Raw genomic sequence first — 20,304 nt, 5'->3', positions numbered from 1 at the left:
ACTGGTCTCCCCGTCTGTAAACCACACATGAAGTTACTTGTTTTACTTAGCTCTATGCATTGCTTTGAAAGTCAAATGACCTACAGGCTATAAACATCTGATACACACTTGAAAGTATTTCCTGATGTTAATTTTTTTCTGTGATCACTCTTCTTTGGCAACTTCATCTTCTTTGGCTAACTCTCCAATCATGACCCACCACCCCCACCAGAAACTCTGATTAAATAAAATATTTCAGATAACAAGCAAAAGTCCCCTGACAAATCAAACAGCATAAAGCAAACCAAAACAAATGAAGTGGAACATGACTAAATTAAACTCATGTTGGGGGTTGATTCAATGTTTATCCTTTTCTCCTTCAATCATCTAGATGTCCAGGCTGGAGATTACCGACCCCTTCTTGGTGTCCCATCTCACAGTGTAGCTCTCAATTCCTTTCTCATGGACTGCCTCAAATTTCTCTCTCTCTCTCTCTCTTTTTTTTTTTTTTTTTAAGATTTTATTGGGGAAGGGGAACAGAACTTTTTTGGGGAACAGTGTGTAATTCCAGGCTTTTTTTTTTCCCCAAGTCAATCTTAGTTGTGGAGGGTGCCATTCAGCTTCAAGTTGTTGTCCTTTCAGTCTTAGTTGTGGAGGGCGCAGCTCAGCTCCAGGTCCAGTTACTGTTTTCTAGTTACAGGGGGCACAGCCCACCAGCCCTTGTGGGAGTCAAACTGGCAACCTTGTGGTTGAGAGGATGCACTCCAACCAACTGAGCCATCCGGGAGCTCAGCGGCAGCTCAGCTCAAGGTGCTGTGTTCAATCTTAGTTGCAGGGGGCAGAGCCCACCATGCCTTGCGAGACTCGAGGAATTGAACCGGCAACCTTGTGGTTGAGAGCCCACTGGCCCATGGGAGAATCAAACCGGCAGCTTTCGTCAGAGTTAGGAACATGGAGCTTTAACTGCCTGAGCCACCAGGCTGGCCGGACTGTCTCAAATTTTGAGCAAATGATAGCTAACACTATTAATGATAGCTGATATTAGCATTCACTATGTGCCAAGTGCTGAACTGAATAAATTGACCCATTTAATTCTCCCCCAAATCCTTGTATGTAGATCCTCTTATTATCATCATTTATAGATGAGGAGACTTTGGACTGGCTAAATCACTTGTTCAGAAGCTCCCAAATTGGTAAGAAATAGAAGTGCGTCCAGAAGCTGTACACTTAAACCTTCACCCTCTACCACCTCTCCATGTTGTGTGTCTTGTTCTCGCTCTGGACTGCAGTCTCTTGGATGGCAGGGGCTTGGTCAGATGTACACATGCCGCTCTAGACTTCCAGGAGACACTCCTCTGAAATGGAAATATTCCCAATGGAAGTTTCACAGTGTCTGGGAATAAGTTCTCTGGAGACTGGAGATTCAGATTAAAAACCTGGCTTCCCAGATTTAAAAGTGAGCCTCAGTTTCCATTCCTGGAGAATGGGAAGAAAACAAAACTGACCTCACAGCCATCATATGGAAGATCGAAATGAATGGAACATTACAAGTAGAAACAGTTAGACAATGCCTGAGTCAGAGGGGGTGCTTAGTAAATACTAGTTTGAGCCTCTTGGAGCTTCATTTTTGCCATTCATGAAAGAGTTTTTCCTATATATTATCGTGTTAAAGCTGGACATCAGCTCTTTGGTGTGTGTGTGTGTGTGAGAGAGAGAGAGAGAGAGAGAGAGAGAGAGAGAGAGAGAGAGAGAGAGAGAGACAGAGAGAGAGAGAGATTGCCATTCTCATTTTATGAAGGAGGGCTGAGGCACAGAGAAAGGTTGATCTAATATCCCCTGAGTAAGTGCCCCCTGATTTGAGAAACACGGTTACCCTGGCTCTTCTGAAATGCTCCGGATCACTTAGGAACTTATTGCTATTGCTAGGCCTGCTCCAAGTCAACTTGGACGACTTTCACTCCATTTGCACTGTGCAGAGTCTGGTGTAATAACTATAAATGATTCTCTTGCATCATGTTTTTCAAAAGTCCCTCAACCAAAAATGTAAGATGTTGCAGCTACCCAGGTAGAGTGAGGCCTTCAACCTAACGTCAACCGAGGGGAATCTCTTTGATTTCATTTTGTTGACTTATTTTTGTTTTATTTTGATAGTGGGACCTTAAATGCCTTTGGCTGTGAGAGTACAGACTATGCCATCCAGGATTGAACAGCTATGACAAAGCCCTCTGGCACAGATGAGGAAGAGCCTTTTCTTACCCTCAAGGAATTCCTGGACATCTGGGGACTCTAATGGCAATTCAGAATTCCAGGAGAATTATGTAGAAGTCCCCTGGATGTACATTGAATGTGTGCCTCTGGTTGGAATATCAGGAAGCAGATTTGGAGCTGGTCCTTACAGAACCCAGGGTAGATTATCAGGAGGAAAAAGTAAGAAAACCTCGCGTGGGTGGAAGGGCGGATGGGCAAAGGCATCCTGACACTCAGGTCTATAGCAAAGAACCAGCTTTCTTTTTGGAATGTGATAGAGTCAAGTTTGTGTTACATCTTGAATTGGCAAAGCAGCAGGCAGGTACATATTTCAAGCATGGCCTCCTAGCCAGAAGAAAACAGTACCTACCAGTCTTGGCTCTTCCCTTTCCTGGGAACTTATTTCTATACTTGTCATCTTAGCACTACCAAATATTTAAAGTATGAATAATGGGGACCAATGGTAAGGAAATCAAAGTCTGATATTTCTCTTCATTGAGATTAATGATTGTAATTTTCTCTGTGGTGGGGCGGGGGAGTGGGAAGAGTTGCTTAAGAAGAATGGTTTACTCTGTGTGGAGCATAAGCTTCACATAGGCTTAACTTGACAATTACAACTTTGCACAGGGCTACCCAGAGGAACTTGATGCAGCAGAAGTTACCTGGGGGATGGCTGGCCTCAGGGGCAGCCTAAGCCAGTCAGGTTTCTTTCTGAGACCCCAGCTGGTCAGCGCCTGGCCCGATATGGCTTCTTTAAGTTTGGTTCTGCAGCGAACCTTGTGCCATCACAGTGCGCTATGCACTCAACACAAAATCAACAATAGACTCAACATAAAAATAACACCTAAGAGGCAATATAACACAGCAGCTCAGAGCAAGGACTATGGAGCCTGGTAGATGCAGGAACAAATGATGGCCGGCCACTTGACAGCTGTATGACCTTGGGTGAAGTAGGTCGTTGCTCTGGGCCTCAGTGGTCCTCATCTGTTGGATGAAGGTCATAAGGATATTTAAGGCACCTGGAACATACTAAACCCTCAGTAAATGGAGGACGATTTTCTCCATTTCTCTAGATATCTTTACCCTACGCTACGTTCATCACTGAGACTCTCAAGGGCACCTGGAGAAGCTGCCTATTGCAATTGTTCTGCTCAGAAAAAGCCTGTAGCTAACTCTGTAGATAAGATGTCGAGAGGCATTTAGCACTTCCCCAACTCTGAGTGTGTTCCTTCCCTTCGAGACAGTGGCTACTCCCAGGGATGGGAGGGATTAAACTATGACCAACAAGAGATCTGGTAGGATCATGGTTGAGAATATCACCTCTAGTCCAAAGCTGTGTGTTCAAATCCCATCCTGTGACTCCCTGAGTGTCCTTGAGGAAGGAATGTTATCTCTCTGAGCCTCATTTTTCTCATCTGTAAGATGGAGATAATAATAATAATTGCCTTAGGAGCTGTTAGCTCATTAACATGTAAAGTTCTTGAATTCTTGGGACAGAGCCTGGTGCATAGGAAATACTGTGTAAACTTTGTTATCAGTCTTGCTTTTCATTGATTCTTGCTTCAAGATTTATATATATTTTTTTAAATTGATTGTGTCACTATTTCATCATTCCCTTTGGGAGAAATGTCCATATGTTTTCTGTCTTCTTACTTTCTTCTCAGCCTATGTGCCTTGAAATGCCAGGGTGATAAAGAGAACGTAATTTTGTGTACGAATATTGATTTGAGCTTATGATTGTTGCTTTGTTCTGCGTCCAGTCTTTCCTTTTGTGCTGTGAGAGCCCTGCCACATTGCTGAGAAGTTGAAAAGGTAGATGAGAGGGGAGTCTACCTTTGTCAAACGAGGAAACCAAGTCAATCCTTAACCCCTCTGAATCTCTGCTTTTACATCTGGTAACTAAGGAGTTTCAACTAGATGGTCTCCAAGGGCTTTCTCTGCTTAAAATTTCCGACACTAAGACAACATGAATTGAATTTATCTGATATATATAAAAAAATGAGACTGAGCGCATGGGGCAAGATCTGTTCCATATAAGAATAATGTATTTCCAAAAGCAATGGTATATTCATGTGGCTATTTAAAACAAAACAAAAAAAAATCATCAGACAATTCTATATTATCCTGTTTTAGCCAAAAATAAAACGAAACACCGCTATGTAAGTCTGAGTATGACTGTGATAATCTGACAATTAAAATCCTAAAATGCATTGTTCAAGATTTTAGCATAAACGCTGTTGCTAAATAATCTTTGAATATTCAGAAGAGGGGGAGGGGTGTCTCCCATAGACATAACAACAGTTCCATTAATTACCAAGCATTTCATCATTTTAATTAATTTCTTCTTATTGTCGTTTTGCCCAGGGTGCAGTTGGAAATACACATCATTAATTCAGAGTAGCGGTCTTCTCTCATTTTTGATAGGGGGACAAAGGGGACCTCTCTATCCTATGATTAATAGCAGTTTTGAAAAATTTCTGGTCCCATTTTGCTAATAGAAAGTAAATTGTCCTCAGCCATGACTTCTGTATGGTTAAAAATAAATCAGTCTTTGTAAAGTGACACATGGGTGCCTAACTTCTGCTCATATCGTTGTTAGAGATAGCTATTTCCCAACACCCTGCAATGGCAGATCAAGTTGGTTTAAAGTCTCCTTCCCCAATAAACCAGCCCAGCAAGGCATTTGGAAATAGTAGATAAAACATTAGTTGCTTTCTGATGTCATAACCCAGTTGTTTCTGGGATACTAGAACTATAATGCTAAGGAAAGGACACCTGGATTTCATGTCAGGTTTTGTTAATGATTTGTTGTGAGACTTCTTGTCAAGCACTTAACCTCTCTGAACCTTAGTGACCACAACTGAGACATAGGAAGAACAAGGTTTACCTTTTTTTTCCTCCTAGGCTCGTTCTGAGTATCAGCATATCATGATGTGAAAGTACTTTTGAAATTCTACATGTTTGTAGACAGGTAATTAAGGGATAGTTGTTAGTAGTCAACATACTATTGCTTAAGAAAGGGTACCCAGTAGTAACTCTCTGAAATATTATGAATTTAATCTAGCTCTGCAAATGAAAGGTGATCGGCAGTGTGAAAACTTGCAATAACATGATCAATCAATCAAAAGTTAGTTATAAATCACCTATTGTGTGCCTTACCTAGCTCTGCTAGGTTCTGTGGGGGGATGCACAGTAGGGCTAGAACTTGCCTGCCTCCTTTCTAGGGCTTTAACCCTCATCTCATATAGGACATATTATTTACCTCTCTTCCTCCTTCCATCCCTCCCTCCTCTGCTCCTCTATCTCTCTGATAGATGTTTATTGAACATTTATTGTGCGACAAGTATTATTTAGGTGATGGAGATAGAGCAGTGTATGAGGCAGAAAAAGTCCCTGCCCTGGGCAAGTTTAAATTTGAATGGGGTGATGAATAAACAAATACACAGTATCTGGTAGAGATAAATACTCCGGAAAAAACAAACGAACAAATATGTGGGTTAAGGAGAGGGAGAGTGTCAGGGGACTATCTTAGATAGAGTGGTCAGGAAGGGTCTCTTTGAGGAAGTGCCAAGAGCAGAGACCCAGATGATAGGAGGGAGTAGGTCATTTGAATGTCTGAAGATCGTTCAGTGAAGAGGGAACAGCAGCGTTGAGCCTTTTGAGGCTAGACAGCAGGGGGTGTCATCATTTGGTTAGGTTTTAGAAGGCCTCTGCTGGGTGCTAGACGGACAGCAGATGGTGAGGTGAGAGGAAAAGAGAACACAGCTGACTAGCAGGGGAAGGGATGGTTCTTGGACTGGGTCAGAAGGGAGCTGATGGTGGCTGCACATAGGCTGGCAGTGATGGTGGAGGTGAGACGTGAACAGATCATGGTATATGCTGAAAGGAGAAGCAACAGCACTTGCTGATGGAGGATGTGGGGAATGAGAGAAAGAGGGATCAAGCTCTAATGTGTTTGGCCTGAGCCACTGGACTGAGAGGGTTTCCATCTGGCAACATACTGGAGACTAGGAAGAGTACGTTTGTGGTCAGGGAGTGGGAATCACAAGTGCACTTTTGAGATATCAATTTGAAGATGTTTTTGGATATTTGAATGGAGGTGTTATATACACCACTGGATATATGAGTCAGGAGAGAGGCTGGGGCTCGAGGTACTGGATTCACCCAGGGACTCCCTAAACACTTGCAATCTGCCCTTTGGGCAGAGGTTTTGTCTAATCACATTTTTATCCCTTAATGCTTGTTTAACATGGAACAGTGCCTTTCATTGGTAGTTAAGTGCCCAATTCATGTTTCCCTTGGCCTGCCAACCTCAGTGTTGAGAACGCACAGATCAGAGTAGGGAGGTCCCTGTGAATTCCCCTTTGGTATATATTGGCCACTTTGCTGCTGTCCAGAGCCCTCAGGAGTACTGAGAGCGCCAGGGTTCTTTGACAGTTTTGACTATACATGCATCAGAAGGAAATACTGATTATCCTGTTTATTCTGGTTTCTAATCATAACCTCCAGACTCAACCCAAGTGCACAGTCACAGATTGCACTCCAGAAACCCCCATCAGTCTCCCCCAGCTTTCCGGCGTCTCGCTGGGAGTGCAATGTGTTTTGCCTGAAGCTGTGACCACGTGTTGAGAACTCACATTTGGGGGAAATTAAGAAGTTGCGGCAGACAACTACTGCTGGTTCATTAGCTGACGGGAAGCTGTCACCCGGCCATTCTCCCAGACTGAGAAAAATAAGGCTGCTTCAGAGTAGGAAAGAATGTCAGCTGCTAAGCACTCACCTAGGTGGGAGAGAACTCCGTGTTGGCCAGATCTAGGCAAGCACAGCAGCACGGATGGTGGAGGGAGTCCTGGACTGAAGTCAGGTGACTTCTGTTCTAGTCCTGCCACAAGTTTTGTCATGCTGTGTTACCTTGGGGAAGCCGTGTTTGCTTATGTGTTTATGAGGCTGACTTACGCGATGTGAAGCATCCTGTCGGCTCTGACATAGTAAGAGGCAAGCAGACCTGGAGCGGTAGAGTCAGAGGTGACTTCACCATTGTAGTTCCCTCTGCTTGCTCTCTTCTGTCTTACCTCCTATGTGTTGGGGTTGCCCAGGTTGGATCTTCTGCTTGCCTCTCTTCTCTCTCTACATATGCAAGATGGGGGTGCACCCCTTGTGCTGAGGCGGGAGCTACTGCCCACGTGCTGATAACACCAATGCCTCTGGCTCTAGCCAGTGTCCTGCTGGGCATGTTCATCCACAGGTATTTTAATATCAAGGTGCTCAAAATGGAACTCATCATCTTCCTTTCCAGAACTTGCTTTTCCTCTTGAGTTTTGTGGCCTTGTTAATGACGTTTTTGTCCCCCTATTTAGAAATTGGAGGCCATCCTCGGTCTGTACCTCTTATCCATTCACTCATCAATCCCTGCCAGTTCTACTATGTTGCTATCGATGCTATCCATCCCAGTTTTCCCATCCTCCTTGCCAGTGTCCTGGTTTAGCCTGACATCATCTGCCTCTTCTTTTAGCCTCTGGCTGTCTTTAGCAGTGTTCATTTTATCACCGGTCCCAATATGTTTAATTTCTTGCTTGAAACCTCCATTGACTTCCTACTGCCTGGTGAAAAAACTAAAAATTAGCACCATGGGCAACTGATCAATGTTCATGGAAAGAATCAATGTTTACTCAAAAAATGAAAGTTCAAATTTTAAAAATATTAGTAGGTATTAATTGTATTGGGTGTAAAGCTTTATTTTTATCTTATTTCATCTTCATAGAAACCCTGCGTGGAAGACATTACTGTCCCCACTTTATAGGTGTGGACATTGAGACTTAAAGATGTTAAGTAACTTGCTGGAAGAACCCTACGGGTACGTGGTGGGACTGGGAGTGAAAATGAGGTGGGGTCAGATATTTAAGGTCTACACTTCATCTCTGTCCTGTTTCAACCTGCAGGAGCCTTCACAAATGATCTCAGCGTAGTCTTTGTACCGTGTTTCGCCGAAAATAAGACCTAACTGGACCATTCATGACATAGAACCTGTGAATGTGACCACATTTAGAAACAGGATCTTTGCAGGTGTCATTAAGATGAGGTCATACTGAATTACGGTAAGCTCTACTCCAATGTTAGTGTCTTATAAGAAGAGGGACATTCAGACATTAGCGACAGAAAGGAGAACATCATGTGAAGATGGAGGCAGAGGCTGGAGTGATGCACCAACAAGCTAAGTCACACTAAAGATTTCTGACAACCACCAGAGGCTAGAAGAGTCACAGACTATATCCTCTTTCTGGGGCCTCCAACAAAGAACCAACCTTGCCAATACCTCAATTTCAGACTTCTAGCTTCCAGAACTATGAGAGAGCAAATTTTGGTTGTTTTTCAGGCACCCAGTTGTAGTCCTTTGTTATGGCAGCCCGAGGAAACAAATTGTACTCTAGATGATGATGATGATGATAGCAATAATGCTGGTAATAATCTATAAAAATAGAATTGAATTTCTCTCTGTGGGAGTGTTACTGTATAACCTTTGAATAACTGCATGTGTTTTGAACAGTTCATTTGGGTTGGTCTGGCTTAAAAATTAGACCAAGTGCTTGACATGCACTTACTTGTCTGCCTTCAAAGGTTCCTCAAAGAGATAGACAATCATCCTTCAGGAAAACCCCCTGCAACTATTGCTTGGGAGAGCTATGTTATGTACCTCAAGAGACCTTGGACAGTGAAAATGAACAGTGGTTTGTAATATCAGGGCCAAACAGAAATGCCCAAGGACAGATGCGGGACCTGCAGGCTCTCTCTTGTAAAGAAGCCACTTCTCATAAGGGCGACTCTATGTACCTGCCTTCCAGGTGAGAAGGAGTGAGGAGTACCTTATTTCAGTGTGGTTAATGGTTCTTCAGTCTAACCCTGGGGGGGCCAGCTGGTACGTCAGAAGAACCGGCCCTTAGGGATGACTTACTCTGTGTCATAAACTTTGTGAAGCACATTATGTCATCTCATTTAATGCTGAGACCCACAATCACCCACATCTTACAGAGGAGGAGACCAAGGCTTAGAAAATCCAAGTAACTTCACCCAGGGCACAGGATTTGAATCTGGGACTTAGGTTCTGGAGCCTGAATTCTTGACTACCACAACACTGCATTTGGGAATCCTTCTCATTTTTTCTTACCAGAGAGAATTCCAAAAACTGGTCAATGGGGTTCTTGGTAAAAGGTCCAACTAACTACCCGTCTGTCTATACATCCCATTGTTCAGGATGAATGAATAGTTTCTTCTGTCATTTCTTCTATCAAGTTCAAAACATTTTCTTCCAGCAGCTTCAAAGTATGTTGGCTGCCTTCTTCTTTAGCACACCTTTCACCCAGGACAGTATTCCAGTTGGTTTTATAGATAACCTAGATGCCATTTGAGGTTCTCTATCCTTTAAAATTCAAATTAATTTGGCTTGAAATCCATCCTTGGGCACTGGGAGCCTCAAATTCTCTCCATCTCTGATGATTTTGAGTGTGTGTGTATCTGTGTGTGTGTGTAGAAAAGGAGAGAGAGAGAGAGAGAGAGAGAGAGAGAGAGAGAGAGAGAGAGAGGAGAGACAGAGAATGTTGTTTCCTTAGTCCCTTCTGCTTCCAAGGTTCTGTTTCTGCTTGATAAATTCAGTTAAGGGATCATCTCAGCATTTCTTTGGTTTGTCTTGGTTCTGTTACTGCAGATGGGGAACAGAAAATCTTTCCTTAAACTGCTGCTCACAGGCATTTGCAAATACAGCCAACTTGCAGGTTAGAGGTGATGAAGAATTGACATGGCCAGGTTGCTCTTCCTCAGGCTTTTCTTCTTTTCCAGCTTTCCTCTCTACCGATTCCCCCTTCCTCCTCCCCAGAAAGTCCCACCTTACCATATGCAAAGACTCAAAAACAAGCTTTGCTAAACAATGAGCTATTTACTTGAGGCCTATCTCTTAGCAGTAATAATAAGTTGGCAGAGGCCTTGGAATTTGGGTTCATGTTGCCCCTGTTTATCTCAGTGAGGTTCAGGTAGTAGTTTAGGAATAAGATTATCCTGATATAAATTAAAAGCCCTCCCCTCTTAGAAAGCACAAGAGGCTACTATTAATTTATGTTGTATATTGCAGTGATTTTTGTTCTTCCTCCTCCTCCTCCAGGTCACTTGTCTGACTCTTCTGCTGGAGGTAGATAGCTTTTCTACGTGGTCAATTTCTGGAGAGGTCACCATCAGAGAATATAATTCCTTGCTTTACAATTTTAAATAATGGGAAAAAGAATGTACATACCTGGGAGAGTGTTAAGGGGCAGGGGTTATTTAGGGAACACACCTGGGATTATAACTGCTGGCTCCTTTTATCTCTGCTGTTGCAACCCTAGCATCCTGGCTCCTTTGTTGGAAGCACTGCTTGATCAGGGCACCTTATTTAGATCAGTGGGGATTCTTCACCATGAAGAGAACTCATTCCCTGCAACCCCAGGGGAGCCTGAGTCAGGCACAGTGGGGGCAGGGCAGGCAGCTCCCATGCTGGCAGGTCTTCATGTTAAATGTCCAACTAATTAACACTGCTCAGTGGAGGGGACATCCCTTTGATTAATCACAACTCACAGAGAATTCAGAGACTGAAAAAGCAGCACTTATACTTAGTACCTACTTTGTACTAGGCATCTATATCGCATCTTTACCTCTACTTCTAAATTAAAAACAAAAAAACTTTTTGAGGCAATTATGCATACATTCTTTGCTTTTGCAAAACCTACTTAGAAAATTTTACATAATATGGTCAGGGGAAAAAACCAAAACAAAACAATAAAAAACTAACCAAACTTAGAAGTTTTTCTTAGAAGTTTGAAGTGTAGGCCTTCACAAAGACAAAATTTTGGATTTAGTCTCCAGCTCCCATATGTCTGTGACACCCCCTTAATATTATACCTAGAATTAGACTATGCACATAGTAGGTATTAATTGGATGATTAAATGGAAGAATAAATGAGACAAGAAAGTGAGATATTGATGGATGGGACCTTGCTTCCTCCCCCTCCAGCACTGACACACTGAGTGCACAAACACAGAGGGTTATCCAGGGATGTTTCAGAAACACACTGCTCTTATGCCCCCAGAACATATCTGTGTCATCTGGAGTTGGGTAGAATTTTCAATTGCTGATATTCTCTTACCAATCACAACATGCCTTATTTCTAAGATATAGATAATAAAGAAGCATTTGGCCACGCTTTAATTGGTGGAGTTTTTTTCCTGTATTAATGTGCATATAATAGTGGTGCGTCTTCACTGGTATTTTGGATTTGATAACACACAGTATCTGGAGTCACTGTGAAATGTGATGTTCACTCTTTTGTTATTATCTAAGTAATGTTTTGTTCTATTTTGGTTGTTATTTCTGCCTTCTTAATTCTTTGTTGCCTCTGAGTCCTTTTTCATCTGAGAAGAAGATAAAAGGGACATAATTGGGCTGTAGTATCTTTTAACTCACATCAGTAGGCTCTGGTCAAAAGAAACGCGCCCAGACCAGGGCACATATACAGAGTCTGTGCCTTTCCTCCTCGTTCCTCCTGTGCCTGTGTCAGACATTACCAATTGATCGCCGCACTCTTTCCTATTGAGCTTAGATCCTCCTCATTACAGCCCGTGGGGTGTCAGTGCCAATTCTCTGGGCCAATTCAAGATGAAACCTATCTGACATCAAAAGCATTCTAGATCCTGTTCCTAGATCAAGCTGGACAGTTAGATGGGTTTACATTTGTATCACATTTTCTTGGCATTTGGCAGCTATGCTGTAGGCTTTTATTGAGAAATGATACAAACATTGCCTTATGAAACTGTTTCCTGCATTTCTGTGGGGAGGTTTTAAAGTCACTATTCACTACATCACTTGGTCCAGGGATTTTTTTTTAAAGTATTAATGGCTAGGAAATACTTAAATCCTTTCTATCTCTTGAGAAATGACTCTATTTCTTCCTCCGATGATTAAGACGACAGAACTAACTGGGTCTCCCTTTTGGTTCCGGCCGCCAAGAAGCTCAGAGCCAGATCTGAGGGATATTTTTAGATTTATTTAGCAATTATGTTTGTGTTCTTCCTCTACTCCCAATTTTTGACTTTCAGCCTTTATGTCTTTTATAAATTCATCTTTTCTATTTTATCATGTACTACACCTCCATTGCATTATGTGTATTCTTACTGTAAGGTGGGCCAAGGTGAAATTGAAAAAAAAGAGTTACATTGGATGGTTCAGTCTATGAGGCCAACAGGAGTTGAGGCAAGAGAAAGAGAAGGTCAAAGTTTTCACGGAGGAAAACAGGCACGTGCATGATGTGACAGGAACTCTGACCCTTCAAATCTGGGGGACTGTGGGAGGCAGCATCTAAAATGGTTCTCAGTGTTTCTTGTCACTGGGTCTTCATCCCCTGTGTAATCCCTTCCCCTTATTGCGGCCTGTGAGAGAACTTAAGCCAGAGGACCCAGCTAAGCCACAAACAACTGTGAAATAAGAAACTCTGCTGCTTCAAGCCAACACCTTTTGGGGTCATTTTTTTGTGCAGTAGTAGACAACTAAGACAGTAACACGTCATGGCTTATTCAGGCCTCTCATTGGATTCATATGTCAACACTAAGTGTTATTGTCACTCCCAGTGCAGAGGGAGGGAAACTGAACCTCAGAGAGGAGCAATGTCATGGTTAAGCTCACCTAGATAATGGCAGAGAACTTGAAATCAAGTTGTTCCAAGTAAATGCTCTTTGCTGTACAACAGTGAGTTCCTAACTCAGGGTAAATATGAGCTCTGCTGTACGGCAACTGACTTAACTAAATTGATGGAACTCGACAACTTTCACCTGCATTCTCCTGCTGTAGATACAACATATTTTACTGAATGTCTGGACGCTCCCTCATTTGCTGGAGTTTTAATCTTCATATACAAAGTAGGTTGCATAGTGAATATATTTAGCAATTATAATTTTATAACCAGCATATATTGAGTATATGGGTGTCAGTTACTTTTACACCTCTTATCTCATTGAATTTATGCCATTTGAGCTTCACAGCTACCCAATGGGGTGGATTACAGATAAGGAAGACTGAGGCTCAGAGAAGGTGAAGGACTTGCTCAAGATTATCCAGCTAAATAAGCCACAGAGACGAGGTTTAAAACAAGCTCTGTCCAATGCTAAAGCCTGAGGTTTCTTTGCCACAAATCAGCAACTTACATTGGGTTCCTTGTCTGTAGCTAGACTAATTTCACAAAACTGCAAAGTAGTGAAGTAGAAGGAAGTTTCCTTCTGAAGTTTTCTTGTGTTAATAGTGGAGAGAATGTCTTTTTGAAACACCCTAAGACTCCAACAAACACAGTCAGACATCTACTTATACCACTGTTAAAACGTAGGGCTCAGCAGCCACAAAATTGCCACTGTATTAAAGGACATCTCTCTGTCCCCAAAGATAAAAGAATAAAGACATTTTGAAATTGGTACCAGCTTCATCTTTAACAGATCCTTCTCAAGGACTTTTACATGTAAACAAGATCGTTAAACACTTAATTTGACATTTATTACCCTTAAATATTCATAAGCCGCTGAGTACTGGGAAACACCTACTGCACCATTCAAGCCTGACCGAGTCTCTCAAAATATGATGTGCACGTGAATTACATTTAGGAACCATGAGGAAACTTCATGGTGCAGCTTTCTCCTCTAAAACTTGAATGGCACTAACTACATTTATGAATCATATTGTTTACGAGCAAGGTATTAGGTTGGTGCAAAAGTAATTGCGGTTTAAAAGGTTAAAAAGTATTGCAAAAAACGCAATAACTTTTGTCCCAACCTAATAGGATACCCAACAAAGCAACCTGTGTCTATTTCATCAGACACTGTGAGTAAACTTCTGCTGTCCTTTGAAGAAGCGAGTTGAAGGACATGCACATTTCATCGACTTGTTCTCCCGGCTTTTGCCTCACCCAGGGTTAAACCACCAAACTCTGAAAGGTTGAAGGCTGCCTCCTTTTCTCAGTCCTGATCACTGTGACCGACGTTTGGCATCAATTCTAGAACGAGGGATGAGAAACTGACTTAGCCTGACCACAGTGAGAAGGGAAATGCATTCCTATTATACTGCAAATATTGTCCTATGTAGATGGGGAAAAACCTATACGGTGATACCCTGCTGAACTCTGGTTGTGCACTTTTTTCCCCTCTCAAATAATGAAGTAAAATCGTATTATTTGGATATGAAGTCAGAGCAGTAAGAATCTGCCTAAGGATGTGGAGGTGGTAAGGGTGGGCATGTGAGAGAAAGAGATGTATTCTCACCCTTTACAATTACTCTAGGGCAAAGTCTTCTGATATTGTTGATGCTATAGTGGTCAGTATCAAATCTCTTTCATGTTTATAGTAATCATAATAATTATCATCATGCCCATTTTATAGGTAAGGAAACTGAGGCTCAGGGAGTTTGATCAATTCAAGGTTGCACAGCTGGGGCTCAAACTCAGCTAGTCTTATTCTAGATTTAGGACTCTTTCTGCTACTAACATTTAATTTTAAAAGTTCTGCTCTGCCTTTTGGGATTTCCCAGCATCCTCGGAGGAAGTAGAAATTAAGAGGATGACTCAGAGAAGGCCAATAGGAGACATGCTTTCTGTCTTCCAGGAGAAAGAATTAAGTTAGGCCTGTTCTGTGTGGTAGTAGATAACAGAATTAGATCCATTGATAGAAATTCAAGGAAGAATTCTCTAACCATCAACACTATCCAACAATGAAATAGGAGACACTGTTACGGGGTGAGCTTCTGGTTTTGAAAATGCAGTGGCTGGGATTCCCGCATTGGGTGAGGAGTTGGACCAGGAGCTCAGATTCTGTGGTGTACTTGACTGCTGTGTACAGAGGTGTCTGTTATAGCTCAGCCTGATGCTCGGTTAGCGCACTAATGTAAAACTAACGTAAGAACTCCAGGATTCCACAGAGGTGCTACAGGCTCCTACAGACACTTGATTTGAAGTTGAATTTCAAAAGTTTAACTTTTTTCTAATGAAATAGAAAAAAGACCTTGAAATAGAACTCCACCTACGAGAATTTGGTAAATAATTAAAGGTGACATTTCCAAAAAACCCCCAAGAAACAAAAACAAACTTCAATAAATGTTTTGGGACAAATGGCTAATCATTAGAACAACAAAAACGCTGGATCCCCTAACTCATTCCTTACATGAAAATAAATTCCAGGTAAAGATGTAAACCTTAAAAATACATATTAGAAAATACGTGTGAGGAAACACACATATACACACATGCATACACACTCCCATGCACGCATGCACGGGCATAGAGCATGTGATAGACAAAAGGTTGACTTCCTTAGTCTAGTGCATACTTTGAAGTTCTTGCATATGTATCATTGATCAGGAGATTTGTAGCTCTACATTTTTTGATTATTAAAAGTCAGGTTTGTGCATGTTGCTAGTGTACGTGCATCTGTTCATCCCTACGGCCCAGGATATGCTGAAGAGAATGATCTGATCTATTTATTCACAGCAAGGCTGAGGTGCCTGTGTCCTTAGCACGCTCCTGTCATAACAAAATGGACAGCTGGATAAAAAATAGCAACCACATCTCACATATTTTGTTTTGTGGTAATATTAAATTAGGAATCGTTTTGTTGTTTATTATAACTGTTGGGTATCCCTTTTCTATCTCTTATGCACATATCACAAGGTATTGTTGGAAGTCATTAGTAATTCAACTTTGAAAATTTCCTTCTGCTCCTCTTTGAAGTTTTGGACCAGGTGATTTGAGAAGATTCCGGAGAGTGCAAGACAAGCTATTAAAAATGTACCTTTAACAGCTACTTATATAGGTAAGTCAAGGGTATTTTTGAGGCTGGCAAAAACTATATGATGTAGAAAAGTAAAATGAATATTGAGCTTGACAAAAGGTTGTAACTTCACAAATTCATTGTTCTCATTGACTTCCTAAGTCAATGTTACATTTTCAACTTAAAAAAACTGAATTGACGCTAAACAGACTTTTGTTTTTCTAATTGGGGCTCTTGGTAAGATTTCATTGGGGGACAATAGTTTTCACTGTTAAAATGTTAGAAAAAAATCAATGACTGAATGTATTTTTTGCTTTAAAAGCTGTCATCTTTGATTATCATTGCTTTTCCTTTTCTCTTTTTGTGGTAGGTGTCATGATGCTCAGAACTATCATATGTTTCCCACTACAATTCGGCACATAGCTTAAGATTTCTGGGATAATTACTTCCATTTTCTCCTTATCCTCACTTAAATTCTTTCTGTTAAAGATATTTTTTTCCTGCTATCTGTAGACTGGTTGCCTTTAAAAAAAAACAAAAAACTATTTTCTTTTTTTTTATCTAGAGGTAAGTGGGGTATATTCATTCAACAAATATTTAATTTAGTAAATACTTATTGCATGTCTACTATATTTCAAGTACATTTCTACATAGGTACAGAGACATAAGATAACAAAGTCTCTGGCCTAGAGTTTACAGTCTAGTAGACTGAGGTAGATAATAAACAAATAAATGTATAATAATATGTTTGGAAATGATGAAAGTCGGGGGAAAATGAAACAAGGTAAAGAAAGGGGCAGAAGGTAAGTGTTAGAGGAAAGGTTCTCATATTAGGTCACAAGTGGCCTCTCTGAACTGAGGCTCAGATATGACAAATCCATTGCCCTAGATCTCACATCTTGGAAGTGGTGAGCAAGTGTTCGAACCCAGGTCTATATAACCCCAGAGAATGAGTTCTTTCCACTACCAGGGGCTTAAGAGTAGGAAATCCAGGTTTCTGTGTAGTCACTAAGAAGCAGCCCACCCCAAACACATGCATTTTTGGTCTTAGCTCAAGGGCAGGATCTCTTTCATGGTTCATGATTAATGCACTAGCTCTTTGTTAGAAGAACATCTTGACTGGTATTTTCCAGAATCTTGCCCAAGGAGATGGCACCTGCCCATCATGACCTGAGAAACCACTGATTCAAGTTTTCTCTAAAAATTACGGACAACTGTCACTTTTTGAACCTTGGACATCACTGCTGATAGTCCTTTTGGCTGCTGAGTCTCCAATGCCATGAATCAGGCCCAGCTTTGCCACATTATTTATTTATTTTTTCAGTCTTTATAATTTGAACTTCTTGTTACCTGTTCCAGGGGCCATTCCTTTAGCTCGTGATTTTCTTTAGCCTGAGTTCCAGACAGACCCTGCCTGGCTTACTCTTCTTTCTGAGTTCCCCTGGGTTATGATCCTTTTCCTTGATGTGAAAACATAATCTATCAATGAATAACTGTTTTGAGCATTTTTGCCAGGATCTTATCCCCTATGTGCTCACTTTTTTTGGGATATGTTCCAAAACAATTTTTTTTTTTTTTTTTTTTTTTTAGTATAGTTTCTGGAGAGAGAGATTATTGTGTTTAAAGCCTGATATTTCAAGGGCAGATGAAAGTTCTTTCACAAATTAAGAAAACACTCCATCACTTATTTCTTTGGCAGAGTATCTACATTTGTTTCCCTTAAAATCCTCAGAAATTAAGACCATACTGTATTCATTTTCAAATTACAGAAAATAAGCTAAAGGAGTAAATAGCAGAAAAGAAAGGTATACTTTGCTGAAAGCAGAGTTTTCTTAAACTGCTTGGTCACATGGATTCATTTATTTGTTTAAAGAAGGAATTGGCAACCTTTATTTATAAAAAGGCCATATAGTAAATATTTGAGGCTTTGTGGACATACAATCTCTCAGAACTACTCAGCTCTGCCATTGTAACTTAAAGCAGCCATAGACAATACAAAACTGAATGGGGGTCACTGTATTCCAGTAAAACTTTATTTATAAAAACAGGTGGTGAGCTGGATTTGGCCTGTAAACTATAATTTGCTGACTCCTGTTCTAATAAAAGAACACCTACTATGTATCAGCTTACGACAGCAACAAGATAGAAATAAAGATGGTCAGAATTTGAAGTCCTTCATTTCATCTATGAAGATTTGTTGATTACTCAGGGTGACACAGCTTGTTAACAGTACCATCAAGAAAAGAAAGAAACTAACATTTTTGCCTACCATGACAAAGATTGCTGTTTTCCCTAATATCCATTTTCCCCATCTTCTTTAGTAATGTAACCTCAGATTTTTATCTGGATTCATGGACACTGGAATTAAGAATATATTCCCTGTTTCATTTGCTTTGGGTTGTTATCAAGTAGTTAAATTCCACTCAATGTTTATCTGCTACTTAGAGGAACTATCCTTAAAGAAAGAGAATATATCCCTCTTGCCCCTTTTCTTCTCTCCTGGTTGGAATGTAGATGCAATGGCTGAAGCCTGAGCAGCCATCTTGCACCATTGGTGAAAGCATCGCATTAGGAAGAGTGAATCGATGAGAGACAAGGAGCTCAGCTGCCTGATGCTATGGAGCATTGTATCCGGACTGAGCTGCCTCCAGACTTCTTTAATTTCAGCACTTGAAGATGCTTTCCCACTCTTCTGGCTTGGACCGCATCCAATGAGACGTCTGTTTTTACTCTCATCTTTGTTCCTCTCTACGTAATGTGTCATTTTCTTTCATTGCTCTTAAGATTTCCTTCTTATTGCAGATTTTTAGCAATTTGATTATGATGTACATTGATGTGATTTTCTTTGTGTTTATACTTCTTGAGGCATGTAAAATTTGCAAAATTCATCACTATGACCTTAAAGTTTGTTTTTTGTCCCCCAACCCAGTTCTGGTTTGTTGGACTTGAAGTATATGCATGTTTGATAGCTTTATATTGTCCTATGGATCCCTAAGACTTGGTATCACGTTTTTTGTTTTTTTTTTCTCTGTGATTCAGTTTGGATAGGTTCTACTCTTGTTCAAAGTCATTGGTTGTTTTATTTCCTGCTGTATCTAACTGGCTGGTAAGCCTATCTAGTAAAGTTTCATTTCAAATATTGTAGTTTTCAGTCCTGGAACTTTTATTTGTCCTTTTTAATAGTTTTCATTATGTTCATATTTTCCCTGAAATCATCAAACATTTGTAATAGCTTTTAAAAAGACTTTCTCTGCTAATTTTGAAATATTTGTAAACTGTATCTATTTCTATTCATTGATTTTTACCCTGGTTATGCATTACATTTTTCTGCTGGCTCACATATCCAGTAATTTTTTATTGGATTCTAGATATTATGCATCTTATGTTTTTGAATGTCTAGATTTTCTTGTCTTCTTTTAAAAGAGTATTGAGTTTGATTTTCGCATGGAGTCAATTTACTTATACAGAACAGGTTGATCTCTAAGGCTGTATAAAGATTTTTTTTGTTAGGGTAGGTCAAGTGCTTTTATTCCAAGGAGAGTTTAGCTCTGTACCTAAGATGTGATCTCTCTGGTATCCCTACAGAATATTTACTGAGTGTTCAATAAGTTTCAAACTCTGGACATCGTTCAACTTACAGCTTCCCCAGTTATTCTCTTTCTGTTAGGTATTCTTCATCTGGCCTCATGAGTCTCATCCTACATATGTACAGCTTAGGGTTAAGCAAAAATCCATAGTGATTTTTCTGAATTATTTTTATCTATAGTTCTTGCTTCTCTGCTACAGTACTCTGAATGTTAGCTGCCTCAGTCTCCCTAAATATTTTAGTTGGGTAAGACTGCTGTACTTTCCTTGTGCCCCACCTTCCCCATTTCATTCAGGAAGCCTCCAGGTAGAAATGTGGGGCAATCTTTAGTTTTACCTTTTTTGTTTCCCTTATTTCAAGGATCATAGTCATGCCTTGCCTTTTGGCTAATGTCTGAAAAATGTTGTTTCATATAGTTTGCTCAGTTTCCTACTTGCTTATGGTAAAAAGGCTAGTCTAGTACCAGTAATTACGTCATAGCTGGAAGTTAGATTATACTTGTGTGTAAAAGAAAGAGAATAAGAAATAACTACTGTATCATTTAAACCACCATAATTTTCAGCTTTTCTGTTACTTGCAGCCAAACCCAATTTTAAATACTTCAACATGCAAGGCCCCAAGTTGGGTGTTTCATATGAACGATGTCATAGATCTCACTTTAGCCTCATGCAATT

At 40.6% G+C, this 20,304-nt stretch overlaps 1 protein-coding gene and 1 long non-coding RNA gene across 2 annotated transcripts in view; one reads left to right on the top strand and one right to left on the bottom strand.

Annotated features, from left to right (window-relative positions):
* The window catches only part of LOC141572436 (uncharacterized), a 72,252-nt gene extending 53,068 nt beyond the window's left edge, over nucleotides 1-19,184 (top strand). The window contains exons 2-3 of the long non-coding RNA XR_012497797.1: nucleotides 16,005-16,086; nucleotides 18,559-19,184. This is a non-coding gene — a long non-coding RNA (uncharacterized LOC141572436). The remainder of the gene's footprint in view (nucleotides 1-16,004; nucleotides 16,087-18,558) is intronic.
* Nucleotides 1-20,304, bottom strand: part of TENM4 (teneurin transmembrane protein 4) — a 972,743-nt gene that overhangs the window by 804,046 nt on the left and 148,393 nt on the right. The gene's annotated exons all lie outside the window — the stretch shown is intronic.

Source organism: Rhinolophus sinicus, linkage group LG06 (genome assembly GCF_036562045.2).
Source record: "Rhinolophus sinicus isolate RSC01 linkage group LG06, ASM3656204v1, whole genome shotgun sequence".
Classification (NCBI taxonomy): domain Eukaryota; kingdom Metazoa; phylum Chordata; class Mammalia; order Chiroptera; family Rhinolophidae; genus Rhinolophus; species Rhinolophus sinicus.
This window is presented reverse-complemented; position numbering and strand designations above follow the sequence as displayed.